At 40.1% G+C, this 21,237-nt stretch overlaps 1 protein-coding gene across 1 annotated transcript in view; it reads left to right on the top strand.

The window, feature by feature from the left end:
• Positions 1–21,237, top strand: part of MAML2 (mastermind like transcriptional coactivator 2) — a 368,317-nt gene that overhangs the window by 60,383 nt on the left and 286,697 nt on the right. The window lies entirely within an intron of this gene.

The following is a 21,237-nucleotide window of genomic DNA, read 5'->3' as shown; positions in this document are numbered from 1 at the left end:
GGAAGAGGTCGAAAATGTAAAAGAAAGCAGGAGTGAATCACTAGCATATAATAGCTCAATGAGGAATGATCAGCGACCCTTGTGAATCCAGCTGGACTTCAGAACGTAGAGGACAAATGTTGGTTGGTCTAGTGGGTTCATGACTTAATGTGTTCCTCTTCTCTTTAAATTGTAGGCCCCAGACACATTTCTCACATGTTTAAAGATTTCTCCAGTTAGATACTTCAACTAAGAAATTTTTAGTTCTTCAAGGGCAAAAGGAATCATTCATTAGTGTTTATTTTCACTTTTGGAGAAAAAGATTGTAGCACACAAAGCCTGCATTTTGTTTTTGTTGGTATAATGGCATCTCATGGTTTCTTGATATTCTTCTATTTCCCATGTCAAGTGTTCTAATAAACGTTGTAGAAAACAGTATTAAACTCACACATCTACAAAAAAAATGTGCTAAAGAATGAGTGCCCTTACTTAATTTCTGGTTAATAAACTAATGTGAGATTAAAATAGACAAGGAGAACTGTAATTGCATTTTTGGTGTGGACAGCAAGGTCTGTAGAGAGCACAAAGTTTAACAGGTCTGCAGTGAATGAAAAAGAAAAACCCCTACACCTTGACAGTTAACATCACTTTAGTTTATGGCTTGTTTAGTTTTAAATTTTATAAGTGATCAAAAGTTAAAGTTTGTGGATTACACGATCTTTCATTCGCCCTTGTTGATGGATTGGTTCCTGCTTTCCTGAGTTTTTAATGGAAACAATTATATCATATAAGAAACTATGTCACTTGTTTCTATTCCCTGGCATCATATATGGAAAAATACAGCAGTTAGTTGAATTGTCTGCTAGAAAGTGGCCTTTAAAGGAAAATATAAGTGGAAGAAAATTTGCAAGTGTATACATTAAGGTTGAAGTGAAAAGGGGAAGGGAGAAGGAGGAGGATGACTGAGGTCACATTCCAATTTTTGAAGATTATTTGCTAATGTTCATGAAGGAAGTTACAGTTGCCTCTGAAATGTAGTACAAATTTTTTGAGGTCATTTAAACTTGTATTATAAAATTCAACATGATTAGAGATTGTAGGGAAATCATATATGACCTTGGCTATATTGTCAAAACAGAATTTTCTATCTAATTTGAATCAAGAAACCTCACTTTTTCCTGTGCAATTGAAGTGAGTATTTCTGGCAAAAAGTATGTCTTCTAATCTAACATTAAGATGGAGAGATAATTTAAACAAACAGCTTTAAGATAAAACTAAAAAATTAGAAAAATTGCCACAGATTTCAATTCTGCTTTGATTTTGAAGACCTGGAGAGTGGACATCAGCATACTTTGTTCTACTCAGTAGCTATATTCTTGAAAAGTTGTATTTGAAACCAAGTTCCTTACTGAAAAATAATTTAAATCCACTCAAATTGCTTGAGCTAAAAGAATTTCATTGTGACTCGTCTTGTACAGTGAAGAATGCCTTCATAATGATCATGCCAAGTACATACATGCAGTCATTATTATTATTATTATTATTTTTTTTTTTTTTTTTTTTGAGATGGAGTCTTGCTCTGTCGCCCAGGTTGGAGTACAGGGACTTGATCTCCGCTCACTAAAAGCTCCGCCTCCCGGGTTCACGCCATTCTCCTGCCTCAGCCTCCCGAGTAGCTTGGACTACAGGCACCCGCCACCACGCCCAGCTAATTTTTTGTATTTTTAGTAGAGATGGGGTTTCACCATGTTAGCCAGGATAGTCTCAATCTCCTGACCTCGTGATCCGCCTGCCTCGGCCTCCCAAAGTGCTGGGATTACAGGCATGAGCCACCGTGCCTGGCCTACAGTCATTATTTTTCAAGTTCTGATTTATTTGTGATGGTAGTTTGTTTGCTCAGTAGATCAGGTCTTTTTTGTTTTTGTTGTTTTTTGTTTTGTTTTGAGACAGGTCTTGCTCTGCCACCCACGCTGGAGTACAGCGGCACAATCAAAGCCCACTGTAGCTTTGACCTCCCTGGCTCCAGTGATCCTCCCACTTCTGCCTCCTGAGTAGCTGGGATTACAGGTGCATGCTGCCACATCCAGCAAATTTTTAATTTTTTTGTAGAGGTGGGATTTTGCCATGTTGCCCATACTGATCAGTAAGTCTTAAACTGGTGATCCCCTCTACTTCATTGCAAAACTCATTGATATCCCCAAAAATCAAAGGCATATTTTAATATTTCTCAAAACCAGGGCTGCTAACTCAGCTGACAAACATGGAAAAAAACTATTATTCCTTTTCCCTCAACCAGTGCCTCCCACTACCCTGCCCAGACCCCAGGGATTCCTGGGCAGATACCACTGTGGGCTACCCTAGCCAGCCTTTTGCAGCCCCATTCCTGCTTGCTTCCCCACACCTCCCCAGCCAGAGCAGACCTGGACCCCAACAGAAATATTCACCCCTAGCGGCAACACTAGCACTCTCTTGGACAAATGTTTAGTGATCTATCCATCACCTGCCACCAGACCCCACTTCCCTTCCATCAATGGCTATTCTCTGTTGACTGACTCTTCCCTGGAATCACCTTCACATGGTGATTTGTGGGAATTACAGCTCCCATGTTCTTCTGGGTTGTTAAATATTTTGAATATTACCCCCATACATACACTTTTTATGATAATCAGCTTGAATGTTCAGTCTTTTGATACATTTTAAAAGAAAATTCTTAAGTACACATGATTTGAAAACTTGCAAATAATGCATTAATTTGCATTTTAATATTAATGATGCTTAATGTACTCACTACATTGGAAAATACTGTTACAAGTTTTATTAGTTCATTCATCTGAGAGTTAAACTGATATACATATACATTGTTCTTACTTTGTATCAAAGATATGCAAAATACTTGAGTACAGAAGTAAAGATGAAGTACCTACCCCTCTGGGAGCTTATAGCTTAAAATGGGATATATATGAGATAAATGAGAAAGGTTTATACCACAGAATAACATTATGTAAATCAATTTAACCAAATAACAACACCAGAGGGAAAGGACTTTTAGCTACCACTCATCATTATGTCCCAATATAATGTTCCAGTTCATGTTGCAAATAGGGCAGCACCCTGGCTATTGTGTGGTAGTCTGTAAGTAGTGAAATAGCTGTGGGGTAAGGCAGTGAGTCTTTCACCTTAGGGAGGGTGTGAGCCCAGACCCACTTGACCATCTATCACAAATCTTGCTGATGTTCTAAGATCCCTTTCAACTACAAATTTTCATGCTTCCATAGAATCATCCCTGACCTTAGGAAAAAATACAAAAATGGAACAAACAAAACAGAATAGTAAAACCTGAAGTAAGAAAAAAAGAAATGAATTTGACATTGTACAGATCAGGAGAAAGAAAGTTCATTAACAGTTTCAAGATCCCTGGGTTTTCACCCAGCGGGAAACAAATTACCATGAGTTAAGGTGGGGAAATTACTGGCAATTCATTGCCTTCTTTTAAAGACTTAAAAAAAAAATGAGTAAATAATTTTAGACTATTACCCCCTTTCCATGAGAGATACACAGCTAGTTAAACTGCCATGCATATTAATTTTTTGTTTTCATTTTACTCCACCTACCAACTACACAGTGTCTGCTTTCCAAAATTAGTTTGAAAGCCAATGACCTGTGTTTGAACTGGGTGAAATAGCATAGCAGTTCACACCTGGAATAAAAGAATGATTGTGTGTGAGTCTGTTAATGGCTGTGTAGAGCTATATCTCTATATGGAGCTATATAAAAATATATTTTATACATGCCAGATTCATTTAGACTTGAATTGACCCCGTGGTAAAGCAGCAGGAATAAAATATTTTTTTGATAAAGCACTCACTCAAATAGAGAAATGAGCTCTTGCAGTTACCATTTAATCTGTGACTTCTTTTTGAGATGCAGAAAAACTCCATTATAAAGTGCTCAGTTCATCCAGGGACACAGACACACTGTGGGTTATAACACACCCTCATCTGCATGGTGAGGTACATGAGTCAGCTGCTCTTCTCTCAGGAGGGTGGCTTTAAAGCTCCACAGTCATGCATGCTGCCAATTCCAGATTGTCCAAACATGTAGGTTAGCAAGGACACAGGTGAGCCATAGGTATGACATGTTCATAAAAAGAAAAATATATTTTAATACAAAACATGTCAGGGGAGTGGAGAGTGTCAAATTGAGGACAGGAGAGACCTAGATTCAATGCCATAGTTCTTGGCTAATCTCTGAGAAGCTTGTTAGTCACCCTCTTTCTCCTTCCCTTACTCTCCTGTATCTTCCCTTACATACTGCATAGTCCCTTGTAATTTACAAGACATAAAATACTTCCTTTGTTCATCTGTATACTGAATGTAAGAATGAACAAAAGGTCATCATAAGGACAGCCTGTGAGTTTATGCACTGCATACTGCAAATGACCCACTCCAGCAATGGGAAGACACCCCTAACATTGCTTCTCTCCTTATAATGAAAATATTATTCATCATCAGCTTTAAAATGGATCTTCTCACTCTGTGCAGTCTCCGTGGTAACGTCCCATAAGCCCAGGGTTTTAAGACCTTTCTCCTGTGCTCTAAGCCTACATATCTAACTGCCTAATGGCCTTTCCACTTGAATGACACATCATTCAGTTTCAGTGTCCTAAACTGAAGTTTCAACTCCAAGTCTGTTTTTTTCTCTTGTAGTCTTCATGTCAGTCAATCAGTCTTTTATCCTAACCAGAAATATGTGAGTTCTCATGGATTCCTCCCTCTCACTCACTTTTCAGTTCTATAATCACCCAGTTCCTACATTGTTTGCATCTTAAATATCTCTTCTAGTCCTCCCTTCTCCTTTATACCCACTGCCACTGCCACAATGTTAGCTCCTTCAGATCTCACATTTTCTCACTTTTATTGCTATAGACATACCCCCCGCAGTTATCCTACCTCTAGGCAAATCCCTTCCAAAATGCAGCTGCCAGTGTGATCTTTGTAAAATGCTTTTATGATAAAGTTCAAACTCATTAGCAAAGCACACAAAGACCTTTGTGATGTGGTATTGCTGAATTAAACTACTGGCAGCCCTAGAAAGGTAAAGTGTATTTGATGCTTCTGTGCTGTTCCCTTAGCCCAGAAAGCCCTTCCAGTTTCTGTTTAGTAAAGTCCTATTCATCTTTCACTACTCAATGAGTCATAAGTAATCCCATTAGGAAAGCCTGTGTGATCTACCTCCTCCCTAATTTGCCAGCTTGAGTTTGCTTCACCCCTTCATAATACTCAGTCAATCATAATGTCTTATAATCCATCATAGCACCTCACACAATGAACTCCAATGTCTGGTTTGTTGGGATGTCCGCCTTACTACATTGTAAGCTTCTTAAGGGTAGAAACCAGTTCTGATAGGCTTAGGGCAGTGACCACCGACAGAAAAAGTACTTGGTAAATGTCTAACACAATCTGTTTTACTTTTTCCAGAGCACGAGGCATGCATGAAAGAGATTAATTTACTCCACATGGGAAGTTACTACCCAGGCTTACCAAAAGGTCAGGTTTATATAAAGTGGCATTCCTTTTTTTCCCCCTTAGTAAGACATTAAAAAAAGAAACCACAATTGAAAAGCCGGGAGCTATCTGTGATATGGAATATGAACACAGAATCAGATTCTCATAGCAGCTAAGCTGTTCCCCAGGCAGTGGTTCTCAAGGTGTGCTTCCAAGAACAGCAGCAGCAGCGGCATCACACATGCAAATTATTGGACTCTGCCCCAGATCCACAGAATTGGAAACTGGGGATGGGGCTTAGCATTCTGTTTTAACAAGTCCTCCGGATGATTCTGTTATGTATCTAGCTTGAGAATCACTGCCCTGGAGAATGGAAAAAAAAAAAAAAAAGTTCCCACAGAAGGGTATTAGCAGTTCTAGAGCACCTACTATGTGCCAGGCCATTTATTTTGTTTACCTTATTAACTTTTTCAGGATACTAAATTAGTACTTCAGGATTTAATTTTTCTAAGATATCTTTTATTCCATTTTAAATTATTTTAGTAAGTTCTAATTTTTTTTTTTTTTTGAGGCAGAGTCTCTGTTGCCCAGGCTGGAGTGCAGTGGCATGATCTCAGCTCACTGCAACCACAAGCGATTCTCCTGCCTCAGCCTCCCAAATAGCTGGGATTACAGGCGCTTGCCACCACGCCCCACTAATTTTTGTATTTTTAGCAGAGACGGGGTTTCGCCATGTTGGCCAGGCTGGTCTCAAACTCCTGATCTCAGGTGATCCACCAGCCTCGGCCCTCCCAAAGTGCTGGGATTACAGGCGTGAGCCACTGTGCCTGGACAGTAAGTTCTAATATTTGATAGTAGAATACAGTGATTGTACTTAGCAACAATATTTTGTATATTTCAAAGTAATGGAAGAGAAGACATGAAGTGATAACCACAGATACAAATGATAAATACTCGAGGTGACAGATACCCCAAATACCCTGACTTGATCATCTCTTATTCTGTGCGTGTAACAAACACTCATGCATCTCATAAAGATGTAAAATATTATGCATCAATAAAAGAAAAAAAAGTTGAGATACAGAAGTCCTAAGTTTGCTATAGTTCCTGGCCTGGTAAAAATGGTGTATCCTCTACATGCCTTTTCTCAACACATTCCGTGGGTGATTCCTCTCTTTTTTATACTGAGTATGGCACTGAACTGACACTTTAAATATATTGCCTTGTATCATAAATATCTGAGCTTATCTTTCATGCTGTGAGTTTTTACAGAGCATGAATCCTGCTCTGTGTACAGAGGCCTGCCGCACTCGGCTTTAGATAGTACCTTGCACATATGAGCTAAACACTTGATAAATATCAGTGGGATGAGTGCATAAATCTTACAATATTTATCATAGCACTATCCAGATTTAGGTTTCCTTTAGGTTTCCACTATAACTGCCCAGAGCAAGGATTAAAAGCTTTTTTTTTTTTAGGGGGGGGGGGTCTGAGAAGCTTTGGAGAGGAGGAAATGGGAGAAATAATTATGAAAATGGGGAGCTAACCACATTTTTTTCCTCTTCTGTTTTTTAGTAGCCTTTTCGCAAGCCACTTCGACCTGATTGGTGTTTTAAAGGCACAGACATTTCCATTTCAATGTGTGGATCCATTTAACTACGTGGATCCAAAAAGCTAGTTCTTATGCTCTGCCTCAATTATAAAATCTTCTTTGGCCTAAACTTGGCCTTGGAACTATGGTTGTCAGTACAGGCTGGCATGACCCTAACGTGTCACTCTCAGCTTTTGAGGGTGCTCTGTTCAAAGACAGACAAGGACTTTTCTTTCCTTAAATGTGGTCCTCTGTGACTTTCCTGTTTTGGATTTTAGGATTAAGTTTAAAATGTGTTGGGCACTGACAAGGGTAAGAAATTGTTCTTGCTGTCCTCTCTATAGGCAGAAAACCATCTTTTCCGAGAGAGAGATGGCAAGGGTGTAACAGCACAGTTCAGAGTTATCAGTCAGCAAGAGTGAATGTGCATAGCCTTCCTCTCAGTAAAGTGGATCCATTTGAAGGAGAAAAAGGAAACAAAAGTCTCTGACATTATATTATTCTGTCAGTTACTGCTTTCTCTAGAAATAGAGAATGGACCAGGAAACCGGTAGCTGCTTTGATATTATTTTACCTTTTTCCTTTCTTGAGAATTATAGATTCTGTACCTATTTTCATGGACATGAGATAGCAAAATCCCCTCAGGCACAAGCATGTGAGGGAAAACTGATTTCCCTGCTATCTTCCTGGCTAGAACATTCTTAGCCTACTCACCATGCTAGACATTTTCCAGTCGTTCTAAAACCCTCTTGCTGAAGGAATGTAAGTTCCTGGAAGTTGGAAGTAGGACGTTCTATGGGTTAAAATATTTAGCTCTTACCCATAGTGAAGAGCTAACGACATTGATCATATGGCTAATTATAATAGATATAATTAGGTAGGTAAGTTAAAACAGACATAGAGACCAGCTGGAGAGTCTTTATTTTTATTGATTTGTAGGATAAGGAAATATTTTTATATGTGCTATTGTCCTGCTTCAGGCAGTTTTACCTACAACAGCAGTGATGTTGAATTTCACTTTAAGTTGTCACATGGTCTGAGTTGTACAAAAAGAAAGAAAAATTCTGGCCGGGTGTGGTGGCTCACGCCTGTAATCCCAGCACTTTGGGAGGCCAAGGCGGGCGGATCACGAGGTCAGGAGATTGAGACCATCCTGGCTAACACGGTGAAACCCCATCTCTACTAAAAATACAAAAATTAGCTGGGCGTAGTGGCCGGTGCCTATAGTCCCAGCTACTCGGGAGGCTGAGGCAGAAGAATGGTGTGAACTCAGGAGGCAGAACTTGCAGTGAGCAGAGATCACGCCACTGCACTCCAGCCTGGGTGACAGAGCGAGACTCTGTCTCAAAAAAAAAAGAAAAGAAAAATTCCTTAGTGTTTGGATAAAGAAGAAAATGCAAAAGTTAGGATATGTTTAAGAACTCATTCATTAATTATATTTTTAGCCATTATTCTAAAGGGATCTGGGCACAAAGGTTATTCTCTGAAGCATTTTTATTATAGCAGAAAGGGGCAAGTAACCTAAATGTCCATCCATAGGGAATTTATTAAATATATTATGATACATCTATACAATGGAATATTATGCAGCCATTAAAATTGAGATACAATACATATACATTAACATGGAATTAGTGCAACAATAAATAAAGTGAGTAAGTAGACTTTAAAATATGTATAAATGAGTCCATTTATGTGAAATTATACATATCTAATATGCACATATATACATTGAGATTCATGACAGAAGTTCATCAAACTATTTACAGTAGTGATCTCTAGGGTATTAGATTCAGGTGATATTTATTTTCTTCTTAGACCTTTTAGCAATATTTGAGTATTTACAAAAAGAATGCATTTTTTTCCAAATTAAACATCTAATCCAGATATAAAAGAGTTAGACATATGAGCTATATAGCTCATGAGCAGCATCTGTTTCAAATTATGTTTTATTTTTCCAATGCAGTTCCACATTGCTAGCCTTTTCATTAGTAATAGTTTAATTAATTAATAGGTTTAACTAAACCTATAATTAAACATTAATTAATACCTAATTTAATATTTCTGGTTTTTAAAGTTCATAATAGAAATAACTACATAATTCATAAGGAATAAGGACAAATAAAAGAAATACTCTAAAACTTTATAGTTAACAGAGAAGCAAAAATACAACAACAGGAAAGCTATAGTAGAAAGAGACGTGTAAAGATGTCTATAAAGAAAAAGATGAGAAATCCTTTATAAAAGTAGGGGCCGGGTGCGGTGGCTCATGCCTGTAATCCCAGTACTTTGGGAGGCCGAGGTGGGCCGATCACAAGGTCAGGAGATCGAGACCATCCTGGCTAACACGTGAAACCCTGTCTCTACTAAAAATACAAAAAAATTAGCCGGGCGTGGTAGCGGGCTCCTGTGGTCCCAGCTACCAGAAAGGCTCACGCAGGAAAATGGCGTGAACCCGCGAGGTGGAGCTTGCAGTGAGCCAAGATGGCGCCACTGCACTGCAGCGTGAGCTACAGAGCGAGACTCCTTCTAAAAAAAAAGAAAAAAGAAAAAGAAAGAGAAACAAGAAAAAGAACTAGGAATAAATGAAAATATCAAGAGAGACTGCAACTAAGAAAGGAGACAGGATAACAGGATGATACTATCTTATAATGAATGGGAATTACATGTTGTAAAAATGTGAAAGTAAGGATTTGACCCCTGCAACAATCCAAAGAGTTTAGTAAATGAAAAGTTTTAAATCTCCATTTGATATATGAAAAATGAAGGCCTGGGAAAGGCAAGCATCTTGCCTTATATCATAAATTTGATATGGAGGCTGGCTATCTCCTTATTTGTTATATACCAGGCATCCTACAAATTCTCTTATTTAAACCTCAATAATTTAGGGAGTATCACCCCCATTTTGCAGATGAGAAAACTGAGTCCCACAGTCATAAAATAGTTTGCCCTAAATCACATAACTACTACATAGACTAAACTGGACTCTAACTTAGGTCCCTTATTCATATTTCCGATGATGTTTGCTTTCTTTTTTCTTTTTAGCACTATGGAGAATAACTTGCAATAGAAAGAAAAAATATGAATAAGATAAACAAGGATAAGGATGAAAGCTACAAAAGAAGAAAAAAAGTTCCAAAATTAACCATTTGTTTAAACATATGACAGTAAATTACTTCATTTGCATGAAATTACTATTTTGGGGTAGCCTAATTTTTCCCGGGTCAAATATTGGTGAAGCCCAGTAAATTGTGTTCCTTTTAATCTAATTTGAACTTTAAAAAAAAATACGTTTCAAGAGATAAACTTTTTTTCCAAAAGTCATTTACAACTTTTATGGGGAAATAAGAAAGGCTGTGCAAGAGAGACAAGATTATTGCCTTGATTTATAAACAGTACAGAATTCAGATTGTTTTTCATTGCTGTCAGAAGCAGTACCTTACTTTCAATGCAACTTGATGCCAGTTCTGATTGTGACTGTCCTCTTGTTTCCATGGTAACAAACTTTAATGTGATCAGCATTACGTAGGAACTTTTTGCATTGAAACAGGCAAGAAAAAAAAATTCTGATTCTCTGTGCCTGAAACACATATAGTAGGGGCTGAATAAATGTTTATGGAATGAAAAAGTAAAATAGAAATAGTCTCAGCCTTACAACTGCGTGCTAAACAGATGTGGTGCTAAAATTTGCATATGTAAACCTCTTCATGGGACAGAATAACCTTAAGTAAAACAGAAAGGTGTAGGGTGGTTTTTGCTTCACTTTAGACCCAGATTGTAGCACAAAGAGCACTAAGTCGAAGGCTTAAATAGCTTAATTGTACAGCAAGTTAGAAGTTAAAGGGTCAGAGTAATGTTAAGTAAATGAAACTGTTTTGGAGAAAACCTGTAATGCTGCATTCCAGGTCTCCAAAGGCACAGTGCCATTTTTGTGTGTGTTAAATCATTTTAAGGCCAAATACTGGTGTTTGCTGACTTCCAGAACTTCCTTATGTTTCCAGCCTTTGCAAAACAACATAGCCAAGTATATAGTATCTAAATCTGGTGGGCTGCTTCTGAGATTTTCTTGGAAGGTATTTAAATATATGTTGGTTTTTGTTTGTTTGTTTCCCACTCATAATATGTCCTGTTTTCTAAAAACTTTTTAGGTTCAGGCAGTTGACCATTTATGTGAAAAATGTCTGAAAAATTTGACCCTGATAAGGTGGATGCCTCTTGTGAGATCACAGAAGCCCTTAACCTGGAAGAGGCGTGTAAACCAAGAGGTTTCAATATATGTAACAATTGAAATTTAAGCATATTTAAATGTTATCTACTCAAATATTTATTGAGTCCTACTATATGCCAGGCACTGTAGTAGGCACATGTTGAGCAAACAAAAATTCCTGTTCTCATGGGGCTTACATTCTAGCAGAGAAAACACAACACAACACAAGTACAATGCATAGGATGTTGGATGGTGGCATGTGTTGTGGTATAAAATAAGTCAGAGAAAGGAGTCAGTTTTAAATAGGAAGGTTATAGAAGCCTCACTGAGAAGGTGGCATTTGAGCAAGGACCTGAAGGAGGTGTAGGATAGTACCAAGCAGACATCAGGGGAAAGAGCATTCTTAGGCAGGCTGAAGAAAAAGTGCAAACATTCTGAGACAGGAGCATCCCTGGAATGCTCTAGGAATAACAAGGTGGCCCATATGGTCAGAGCAGTAAGCGAAGGAGAGAGAAATGGGAATTGATATCAAAGAAGTAATGCGGTCTTGGAGGCAGCTTGCATACGGCCTTGTAGACCACTGAAAAGATTTCAGCTTTTGTTCTGAATTAGATGGGAAGTGTATTAGTCTGTTTTCATGCTGCTAATAAAGACATACCTGAGGCTGGGTAATTTATAAAGGAAAGAGGTTTATTTGACTCACAGTTGAGCAGGGCTGAGGAGGCCTCAGGGAACTTACAATCATGGTGGAAGGGGAAGCAAACACATCTTTCTTCACATGGTGGCAGCAAGGAGAAGTGCAGAGCAAAGTGGGGGAAAAGCCCCTTATAAAACCACCAGATCTCATGAGAACTTGCTCACTATCATGAGAACAGCATGGAGGTAACTGCTCCCATGATTCAATTACTTCCCACTGGGTCTCTCCTGTGACAAGTGAGGATTATGGGAACTACAATTCAAGATGAGATTTGGGTGGGGCCAAGCCAAACTATATCATTCCAGTCCTGGCCCCTCCCAAATCTCATGTCCTCACATTTCAAAACACAATCACACCCTTCCAACAGTCACCCAAAGTCTTAACTGGTTCCCACTCCTGGTACCAAAATCTGTGTTAGTCAGGGTTCTCTAAAGGGACAGAACTAATAGGATATATGTATACCTGAAGGGGAGTTTATTAGGAGAATTGACTCACAGGATCACAAGATGAAGTCCCACAAATAGGTTGCCTACAAGCTGAGGAGCAAGGAAGCCAGTCCAAGTCCCGAACCTCAAAGGTAAGGAAGCCAACAGTGAAGCCTTCAGTCTGTGGCCAAAGGTGTGAGAGCCTCTGGCAAACCACTGGTGTAAGTCCAAGAGTCGAGAAGCTGAAGAATTTGGAGTCTGATGTTCGAGGGCAGGAAGCATCCAGCACAGGAGAAAGATGGAGGCCAGAAGACTCAGCAAGTCTGCTCTTTCCAACGTCTTCTGCCTGCTTTACTCTAGCCACACTGGCAGCTGATTAGATGGTACCTACCCACATTGAGGGTGGGTCTGCCTTTCCCGATCCACTGACTCAAATGTTAATCTCCTTTGGCAACACCCTCACAGACACCCAGGAACAATACTTTTGCATCTTTCAATCCAGTCAAATTAACAGTTAATGTTAACCATTACAGGAAGGTACTGGAGGGTTTTAAGCAGAGAAGTGGCATAATCTGACTTAGGTATTCAATGGATCATTCTCGCTGTTGTGTTTTTAAAAAGACAGGAGGAGGGAAATTTTAAGGAGATTATATAGGAAGCTATTGTATTAATAAGAAATGGTGGCTGGACATGGTGGCTCATGCCTGTAATCCCAGCACTTTTGGAGGCCAAGACAGGCAGATCACGAGGTCAGGAGTTCGAGACCAGCCTGACCAACATGGTGAAACCCCATATCTACTAAAAATACAAAAAAATAACCAGGTGTGGTGGCACCCGTCTGTAATCCCAGCTATTCGGGAGGCTGAGTCAGGACAATTGCTTGAACCCGGGAGGCGAAGGTTGCAGTGAGCCAAGATCGCACCACTACACTCCAGCCTGGGTGACAGAGCAAGACTCCATCTCAAAAAAAAGAAATGGTGGTATCTCAGAACAGACTGCTAGTGTTAGAAGTGGTATTTGTTGGATACTGGATATCTGGTAGAGACTCCAGCAATTTTAGTGGATAGGATGTAAGGTTTAAAAAAAGAGTAATCAACCTAGATGCCAAGTCTTTTTACTGGAGCAGCTACAAGGATGGGGTTGCTCTTTACTAAGGATAAGAAAACTGGGGAGGATTGAGTTTTGAGGAAAAGATCAAGAGCTCAGTTTTGGATGTCAAGTCTTAGCCATCTAAGGAGATATCATTTGTGTATATGACTGGAGTTCAGGGGAGATGTCTGGGTTAAAGACATACCTTTGTCAGTCATCAGTGCTATGCTAATTTAAATATTTAAAGCCATGAGGTTTAACGAGAGGTTTCTGAGCTCTGGGGCTCCCAACGTTTAGAGGTCAAGGAGATAGAAACTCCCAGAGGGTACTGGAAGGAGTGGTAAGTGAGGAAGGAGAACAACGTGGAAGCCAAATGAAGAATGCACCTCAAGGCTGGGCATGGAGGCTCACACCTGTAATCCCAACACTTTGGGAGGCCAAGGCATGCAGATCGCTTGACGTCAGGAGTTTGAGGTCAGCCTGGCCAACATGGTGAAACCCCATCTCTACAAAAAATACAAAACTTAGCTGAGTGCAGTGGCATGGACCTGTAATCCCAGCTACTCAGGAGGCTGAGGCATAGAATCACTTGAACCCAGGAGGCAGAGGTTGCGGTGAGCTGAGATTGTGCCACTGCACTCTGGGCTGGGCAACAGAGCAAGACATTTCCCCCCAAAATAAAAAGAATGTACCTCAAAAAATAAAGCAAAAAGAGGTTTTTAATGGATTATATATATACTTACTAGGACATGCCAAAGTGAGTGGAAGGAAACAGAAGGAAATAGCCTTGGTCCCTTCAGTAACAACCATGTTAATACCTTCTCAGGAACATAACATACAATAGCTATTTAGGCTGAATGGAGAGCTGAAGCATAAACCTACAATGATGATTCATGTGACTTTCTACCATAGAAATCTCACCAGATTCACAGAACCATAGACACTTTGGAAAAGAGCTAAGAGGAAACCTAGTTCAATCCCTTACCTGATGCAGTATGCCCACCATGAAGTCATCCGTCTTAATCATCTTCAATAACAGGCAACTTGAAATTTCTCAAAAGTCTATGCATATTTGATTCCCTCTAGCAGTTCCAATAAAAATAACCAAGTCATTTCCATGGTATATGAATGAAGTGGATTATGATGCCAACATTATATTGTTTCATAACTTTCTATGTTTCTCAGTTTTAGAGATTTATTCTAATCCAAATATGAATTTATTCGAGCAATTTAGTGTTTGCTTGATGTATATACTGTATTAATCTCTTCTCTTGCTGCCAATAAAGACATACTTAAGACTGGGTAATTTATAAAGGAAAGAGTTTTAATTGACTCACAGTTCTGCATAGTGAGGGAGGCCTTACAGTTACGGCAGAAGGCAAGTGAGGAGCAAAGTCACATCTTACGTGGCGGCAGACAACAGATTGTGTGCAGGGGAACTCCCCTTTATAAAACCATTAGATCTCGTGAGACTTATTAACTATCACGAGAACAGCATGGGAAAGACTCACCCCTATGATTCAATTACCTCCCACCGGGTCCCTCCCATGACAGATAGGAATTAGGGGAACTACAATTCAAGATGCAATTTGGGTGGGGACACAGCCAAACCATATCATATACCAATTTTCCTTGTAAGTAGGGTTTTTGATTTTTCAAATGTTTGTTTCTTGGAAGCCACATAGGTAGGAAAAATATTTACTTACTTTTTTGCTTTGAGACAGGGTCTCCCTCTCTCACCAGGCTGGAGTGGTGTGATCATAACTCTCTGTAACCTCAAACTCCTGGGCTCAAGCCATCCTCTCACTTCAGCCTCTGGAGTAGCTAGGACTACAGGAGTACACCACCATACCTGGCTAATTTTGAAATTTTTATTTTATTTTTTGTCAAGACCAGGGTCTTGCTATGTTGCCCAGGCTGCTCTCGAACTCCTGGACTCAAGTGACTCTCCCTCCTCAGCCTTCCAAAGTGCTGGGATTACAGGTATGAGTCAGTGCACCCAGCCTACTTTTTAAGATGTATGCTTAAAGATGCTATGGTAGAAAGGGAAATACAAAGTTAAATAAAGATATCCAAATACCATTATAGCATCAAACTTCATAATAAAATGAAATCATAGAGAGCAGAGATGGCATCCTTCTGGTTCTGAATGTATGTACCTGTCAACAAAAGAAAGCCATCTCCATGTTTCCAGAGTCATGATGAAATCACATTTCAAATTGTTTCAACAGGTGCCTTATGTCAAATGCCTCTTCCTATAAAAGAAACTGCTGAGTTGTTCTAAACAGTGCATGAAAATAGCAAGTGGGCTGAGTGAGCAATCACAGTGAGGTCCTGAGAGGTGTAAAAAACCCCAGATTCAGATTCAGCTTCCTCCAGAGAGTGGGGTTACCTCCCACCATGCTTGAGGGACAGCCCTCCCATAATTAGACTCTACTCGCAGTCTCAGCCTGAAGTGTGACTAGCTGAAACTAGTGACTGGAGGAATTGAGCCCCTGTAGGGAGGTCAGAACAGGTAGCACTTTCCTTCTCTTGCTCCCTGCCAATGGTTACCCCTACATAGAATTTTTATTCCTACCTCTGGGCAGCACCAGCCGGTTAATAATGAACCTAGAATGTGAAGTGAAAATCAGCACCATGTGCGGTAAGCAGTAGGTAATTACATTTCACTTGTTTAATTAAGTTTCACTTTCTGGTTGCCTTGAGGGAATTGTAGGAAAGGATTTTGTTTTTGTTTTTGTTTTTCCTGATGCTTTTTTTCTTTTTTCCCCTAGCTAGAAGCTGAATAATTCCACACAGTGTTGAAATGGATATGCTGTGTTTGTGTTGGCCGAATTAAGCATCTATAATCATGTATTTCCTCTCTTTTGTCTATTTGTGTCACAGTCTTAATATGTGGGATAGAAATTTTGTTTAGTGGAGACATAATTTTTCGATTGTCTTAGGGCTTATTTAAACCAGCTCATCTCCATTATAATGTGTTTCTGTACTTTACTCATCAGCTTGGCACTGACTCCACTATTGTTTTCTTCAAATACTGTGTATTTTCCCTGAAAGTCCAAGTAGCTGACAATTTTGCTACCTCTGCAAGGAAATCTGCTTTATTTTCTCCTAGGTTTTACACATATATAAAACTATACATTAGGAACATACTGTTCCTCAGCAGGCTACATGGCCTTTCATTCACTCTCTTAAAAATATCTGTGGACCTATTATGTGAAATAATGTATGATTTGCTCAATGGGAGATTTACTTTTCAATAACGTTATGTTTTATTAAGCCTCACATATTTCTAAATTTATATACCTTGAATAATAATTCCATCACAGAAGGGGCTCATTATTAACCACATTTCCATGTGTGATATTCACCGAGGCATGTCCCTGGAAACATACCTAACCACATAAGAGTAAAAAAGCCTGTCATAGCACAGGAAGCCTAGAATAAGTACATCCTACCATTTAAGCACCTAGGTCTTCATATGTCGGTTCATATTTAGATTCTACCTTTGTGGTCAGTATTTGAAATTGAGATATAGTTAATCAGTTAGAGAGGTAGTCAATTTCACTTTGTCAGTGAAGCTCAGAATCGCACCAATATGTTGTTTTTCTTTTTTTTTTTTTTTGAGACGGAGTCTCACTCTGTTGCCCAGGGTGGAGTGCAGTGGTGCCATCTCGGCTCACTGCAAGCTCCGCCTCCTGGGTTCATGTCATTCTCCTGCCTCAGCCTCCCGAGTAGCTGGGACTACAGGCGCCCACCACCACGCCCAGCTAACTTTTTTGTATTTTTAGTAGAGATGGGGTTTTACCGTGTTAGCCAGGATGGTCTCAATCTCCTGACCTCGTGATCTGTCCACCTCGACCTCCCGAAGTGCTGGGATTACAGGTGTGAGCCACCACGCCCGGCCAATATGTTGTTTTTCAAAGACTGCCGTCCTCATACAGACCAGCTTGGTACTGACAGAGGAGGTGAAATGGGAAAAGTTCCTTTGTCCCCCTCGCAGGGTGTACGATGGGGAAGTGGCTCGTTTCTTCAGTGCCCTGCTGCTCAGGCCTCTAAGGGAGTATACATACGGGCAGGCTGTGGGGCTCCAACACCAGGGCAGTGTCTAGGGGTGAATGTTTACAGCTTCTGAAGCCCCAGTAGGCATGTGTTACAGGGTGCTCTTTTAGTGTAGCCATCCAAAGGCAGCTTGTGTTAACTAGCTTAATTACACCCTCTACCTTGTGGCAAAGACAGAGGGCTTTCTGTATCCTGGGGTGCTTGCTTTGGTGTAGTGGAAGAATCAGATCACACGTGGGCTTGGAGAATGAGTGCAAGGTTTTATTGAGTGGAAGAAGCTCTCAGCAGATGGGGGAGCCATAAGGGAGATGATTTTCCCCATAAGTTGGGCCGCTTGGGGGCCGAGCGCTCCTCCAACTGCCCCAGCCAAACTCTGCATTGTTTTGCCCGTCAGTGGCCTGCTGGTGCCTGCTGGTGAGTTCCACTCAACGTCTAGCCGCTTGTGTGTTCCTCTGCCAATGTGCTCCTCTCCACGTCCAGCTGCTTCTGTCTCTGCCTTGCTAGGGTCTCGGGTTTTTATAGGCACAGGATGGGGGCCTGGGTGGTCTTGGGAAATGTAGCATTTGGGCAGGAAAACAAAAATGCCTGTCCTCACCTAGGTCCGTGGGGGTGGAGTCCTAACCTGGGACCATGCCTTCCTCTACCCAGCACTTCCCTTCCCCTCTTCCATATCATTTAAAGGAACAACTCTTCCCTCCCCAGCACTTCCGTTTCAGAGGGACACAGTCTTCAACTGCTGAGCTGTCTTTCACCAGTGGTTGTGTTCCTTCTCTTTTGAACAGGACTTTCTCTGTGCAGACTTCTGTACTGTTCAGTTACATCATAAGCCATATTCTAGTTATTCACTTGAAAGGTTACACAACCTGCAAGAGTAATTCATGGGGAAAATAACTCTGTTGTTTTTCCATCACATTTTCTGCCTCTGCCAACTCTCCCCTCGTCTTCCCCGCGCTAAAGCCAGCCACTTTTCTGTCCATTTTCACAGGCAGAAATGCTTTGCATCGTGCCTGCTTGTACTGGCAATTGCTTGGGCCTCTTCTGTAGCTTGTCCTCTAGCTGTCTCTACCACATTCCTAATGAAAGTCAGCTGACACTATGTATTTGTGTACAAAGAATAAATAACATGGTTTAGTTATGTAACAATTTGAAATGCCTTGATTTCTTTAGGTTAATGTTAACAGCCTCAGTATTGGTAATTCCTGACCGTCTGCTAACTTTTGAAAGCCAGAAGGTCTTGCTCTTCAAACTCTTCTCCTCACAGGATGTAGTTGGCTTATAGCTGAAGAAAGGCATATCTAGGGTATTAAATGTGTTCTTGCAAAACTAAATAAGTACCCTATGCCAAAATAAGATATGCTGTGTGGTAACTAGTTTTTAGAGTATTTGAAGCAATGATTTGTACTCCTTTCAACGTTTTCATTTCAGGAGCATTTTAAGAAGTGGTTTGGGGTCATGACTCCTACTTCAATACAGTGGTTAGTACAATTTGTAATGCTTAATTTGTGGACCCTCCTTTATTAGCTTAGAAGACATAACTTGAAACCAGTACGGTAGAGTGGATGAGGAGAGATTCCAGGATGGTTAAGATAAAGCTAAGGAAAATGGAAATGCCTTGCCCAGCGTGACTAAGAGGGTCAGGAATAGAACCTGACTCCTAATAGAACACATTTTTGAGTGGGTGGCACAAAACAGGACATGTTAACAATCAGAACTCAAGTCCAGCCGTAAAACATATTTGTATACACTGTTGCATATTGTGTTCAAATGGGTTATTTTTGCCTCAATCTGTTCCAGTGCACATTCCTGCCAGAGGTAGGTATTGGTTTGGAGATAATTTTTTCTCCAGCAGCATGCAAAAGTCAGGGTTTCCAGATACTAAACTGAATGGGGGTCTGGGCCTTATAAAAAACGAACACATGGATGGGTTCCATACTTTGTAACTAATTTGGCAGCAGCTGACATCTTAGTTTGGGAGGGGGCTTTACAAAAGTTACCGACCTGTAACCTCTGCATTGGGCTAGGCTCCCCCAGTTAGGTTACTTGGGGATGAATAGTTGCTGAGATAATTGTGGGTAAATGTAGAACAATAGCCCAAACAAGAGACACTCTGGCACTCTAGTCCATACTTGGCTTTTAGGCTCTAAAGAAGTGATCTGGGTCTTTTTTGAATTATAACTACAACCAACATTTATTTCAGAGTGATTTCTACATATTTCCTTAATTTTCCCTCACCAAATCCCCCTAAGGAGGTCTGTTAATACACTAATGCTATAGATCTTTTATAAGGGCACAGACAGGCCCAGGAAGATGGTGACATGCACAAGGCTACACAAATAATAAATAAGGATTGGGAAACATACATTCGGGTCTCTTGACTCCAAATTGGTTGCTCTTTTAATGATACCAACCACTTTGACCATTCAAAGGGGTCATTGTGGTCCCACCAGCCCCCCTCCATACCTGCTGAGCCCAAGTACAGACTCAAAAGGAATTTCCCTTGTGGCTAGAGGATGTACTGTATAAAAGATCAGGATCCCATTTCACCTTTCCTTTCTTTCAGAACTATCTTAGCTTTACCTTTGGATAAATGTATGTCATTAGTGGGAGATCATCTGCCTCTTAAATTCTTATCTTTCACAATGGACACCAGACTTCCTTTTAAGGTGCTATGTGTGACTCATCAGTAGTTTAAAATTTTGTAAGATACATAAACATTTTCTGATTGAGAAACACTTTAGAAATGCTGAACATATTATTGTGAAATAACAATGACTAATATTGTTGTTAAATTGTTGAATTGTAATAGCTTTAACCTTTTTTGATTCAGTCTGTTTATTCCAAGTTATCTTGCCTTTGAAATGGCTTTGAAACATTGGCAAACAATGCTGGTCTCTCTTACAGATCTCAGTCCTGCTTTTAACAATGACAGGCAGTGTATTCAAAACATACCTGAATTGGACATGACATTTTGGGGAATATTTTGACTAGTTTGTAATAAAAGAAAAGTTGAATAAATCAGAATTGATTAAAGAGGTGATAGTATACCAAATGCTATGGTGAGCAAATTACTCTTGAGAAATGCGTTGTTTATACAGATATTACAATGCCATGCTGTTCTCAACCCAATCAACTATATAAACTGGAGTAGAAATTCCTGAACTTTTTTTTAACTCCCGGGGAAGCAGTTTACTATTAGCAATTAGTATAATGATTACTATCAAATCTTGCCAAAGAGAGATCAAGAAAAACATGGGTGCAAAGTAAACATGACTCCTTTGATTTTATTAATGGATGATAGGATTGAAAATAAGCCAGAAGGTGCAGAAAGCTGAGATTATAGTAAAGCAGGCAAATATGGCACTTGCCATGTTTATCTACAAGCTTGCCACTCTTTGGGAAGTAAATGAAACAGAGCATTAAAACAAGGATTTAAAAAATGGATTAAATTATCCCAGCACTTTGGAAGGCTGATGCGGGCAGATCATGAGGTCAGGAGATCCAGACCATCCTGGCTAACATGGTAAAACCCCATCTCTACTACAAATACAAAAAACATTAGCCAGGCGTGGTGGCGGGTGCCTGTAGTCCCAGCTACTCGGGAGGCTGAGGCAGGAGAATGGCATCAACCTGGGAGGCGGAGGTTGCAGTGAGCTGCCACTGCACTCCAGCCCGGGCAACAGAGC

The sequence above is a fragment of the Pan paniscus genome, chromosome 9 (genome assembly GCF_029289425.2).
Source record: "Pan paniscus chromosome 9, NHGRI_mPanPan1-v2.0_pri, whole genome shotgun sequence".
NCBI classification, from domain to species: domain Eukaryota; kingdom Metazoa; phylum Chordata; class Mammalia; order Primates; family Hominidae; genus Pan; species Pan paniscus.
This window is presented reverse-complemented; position numbering and strand designations above follow the sequence as displayed.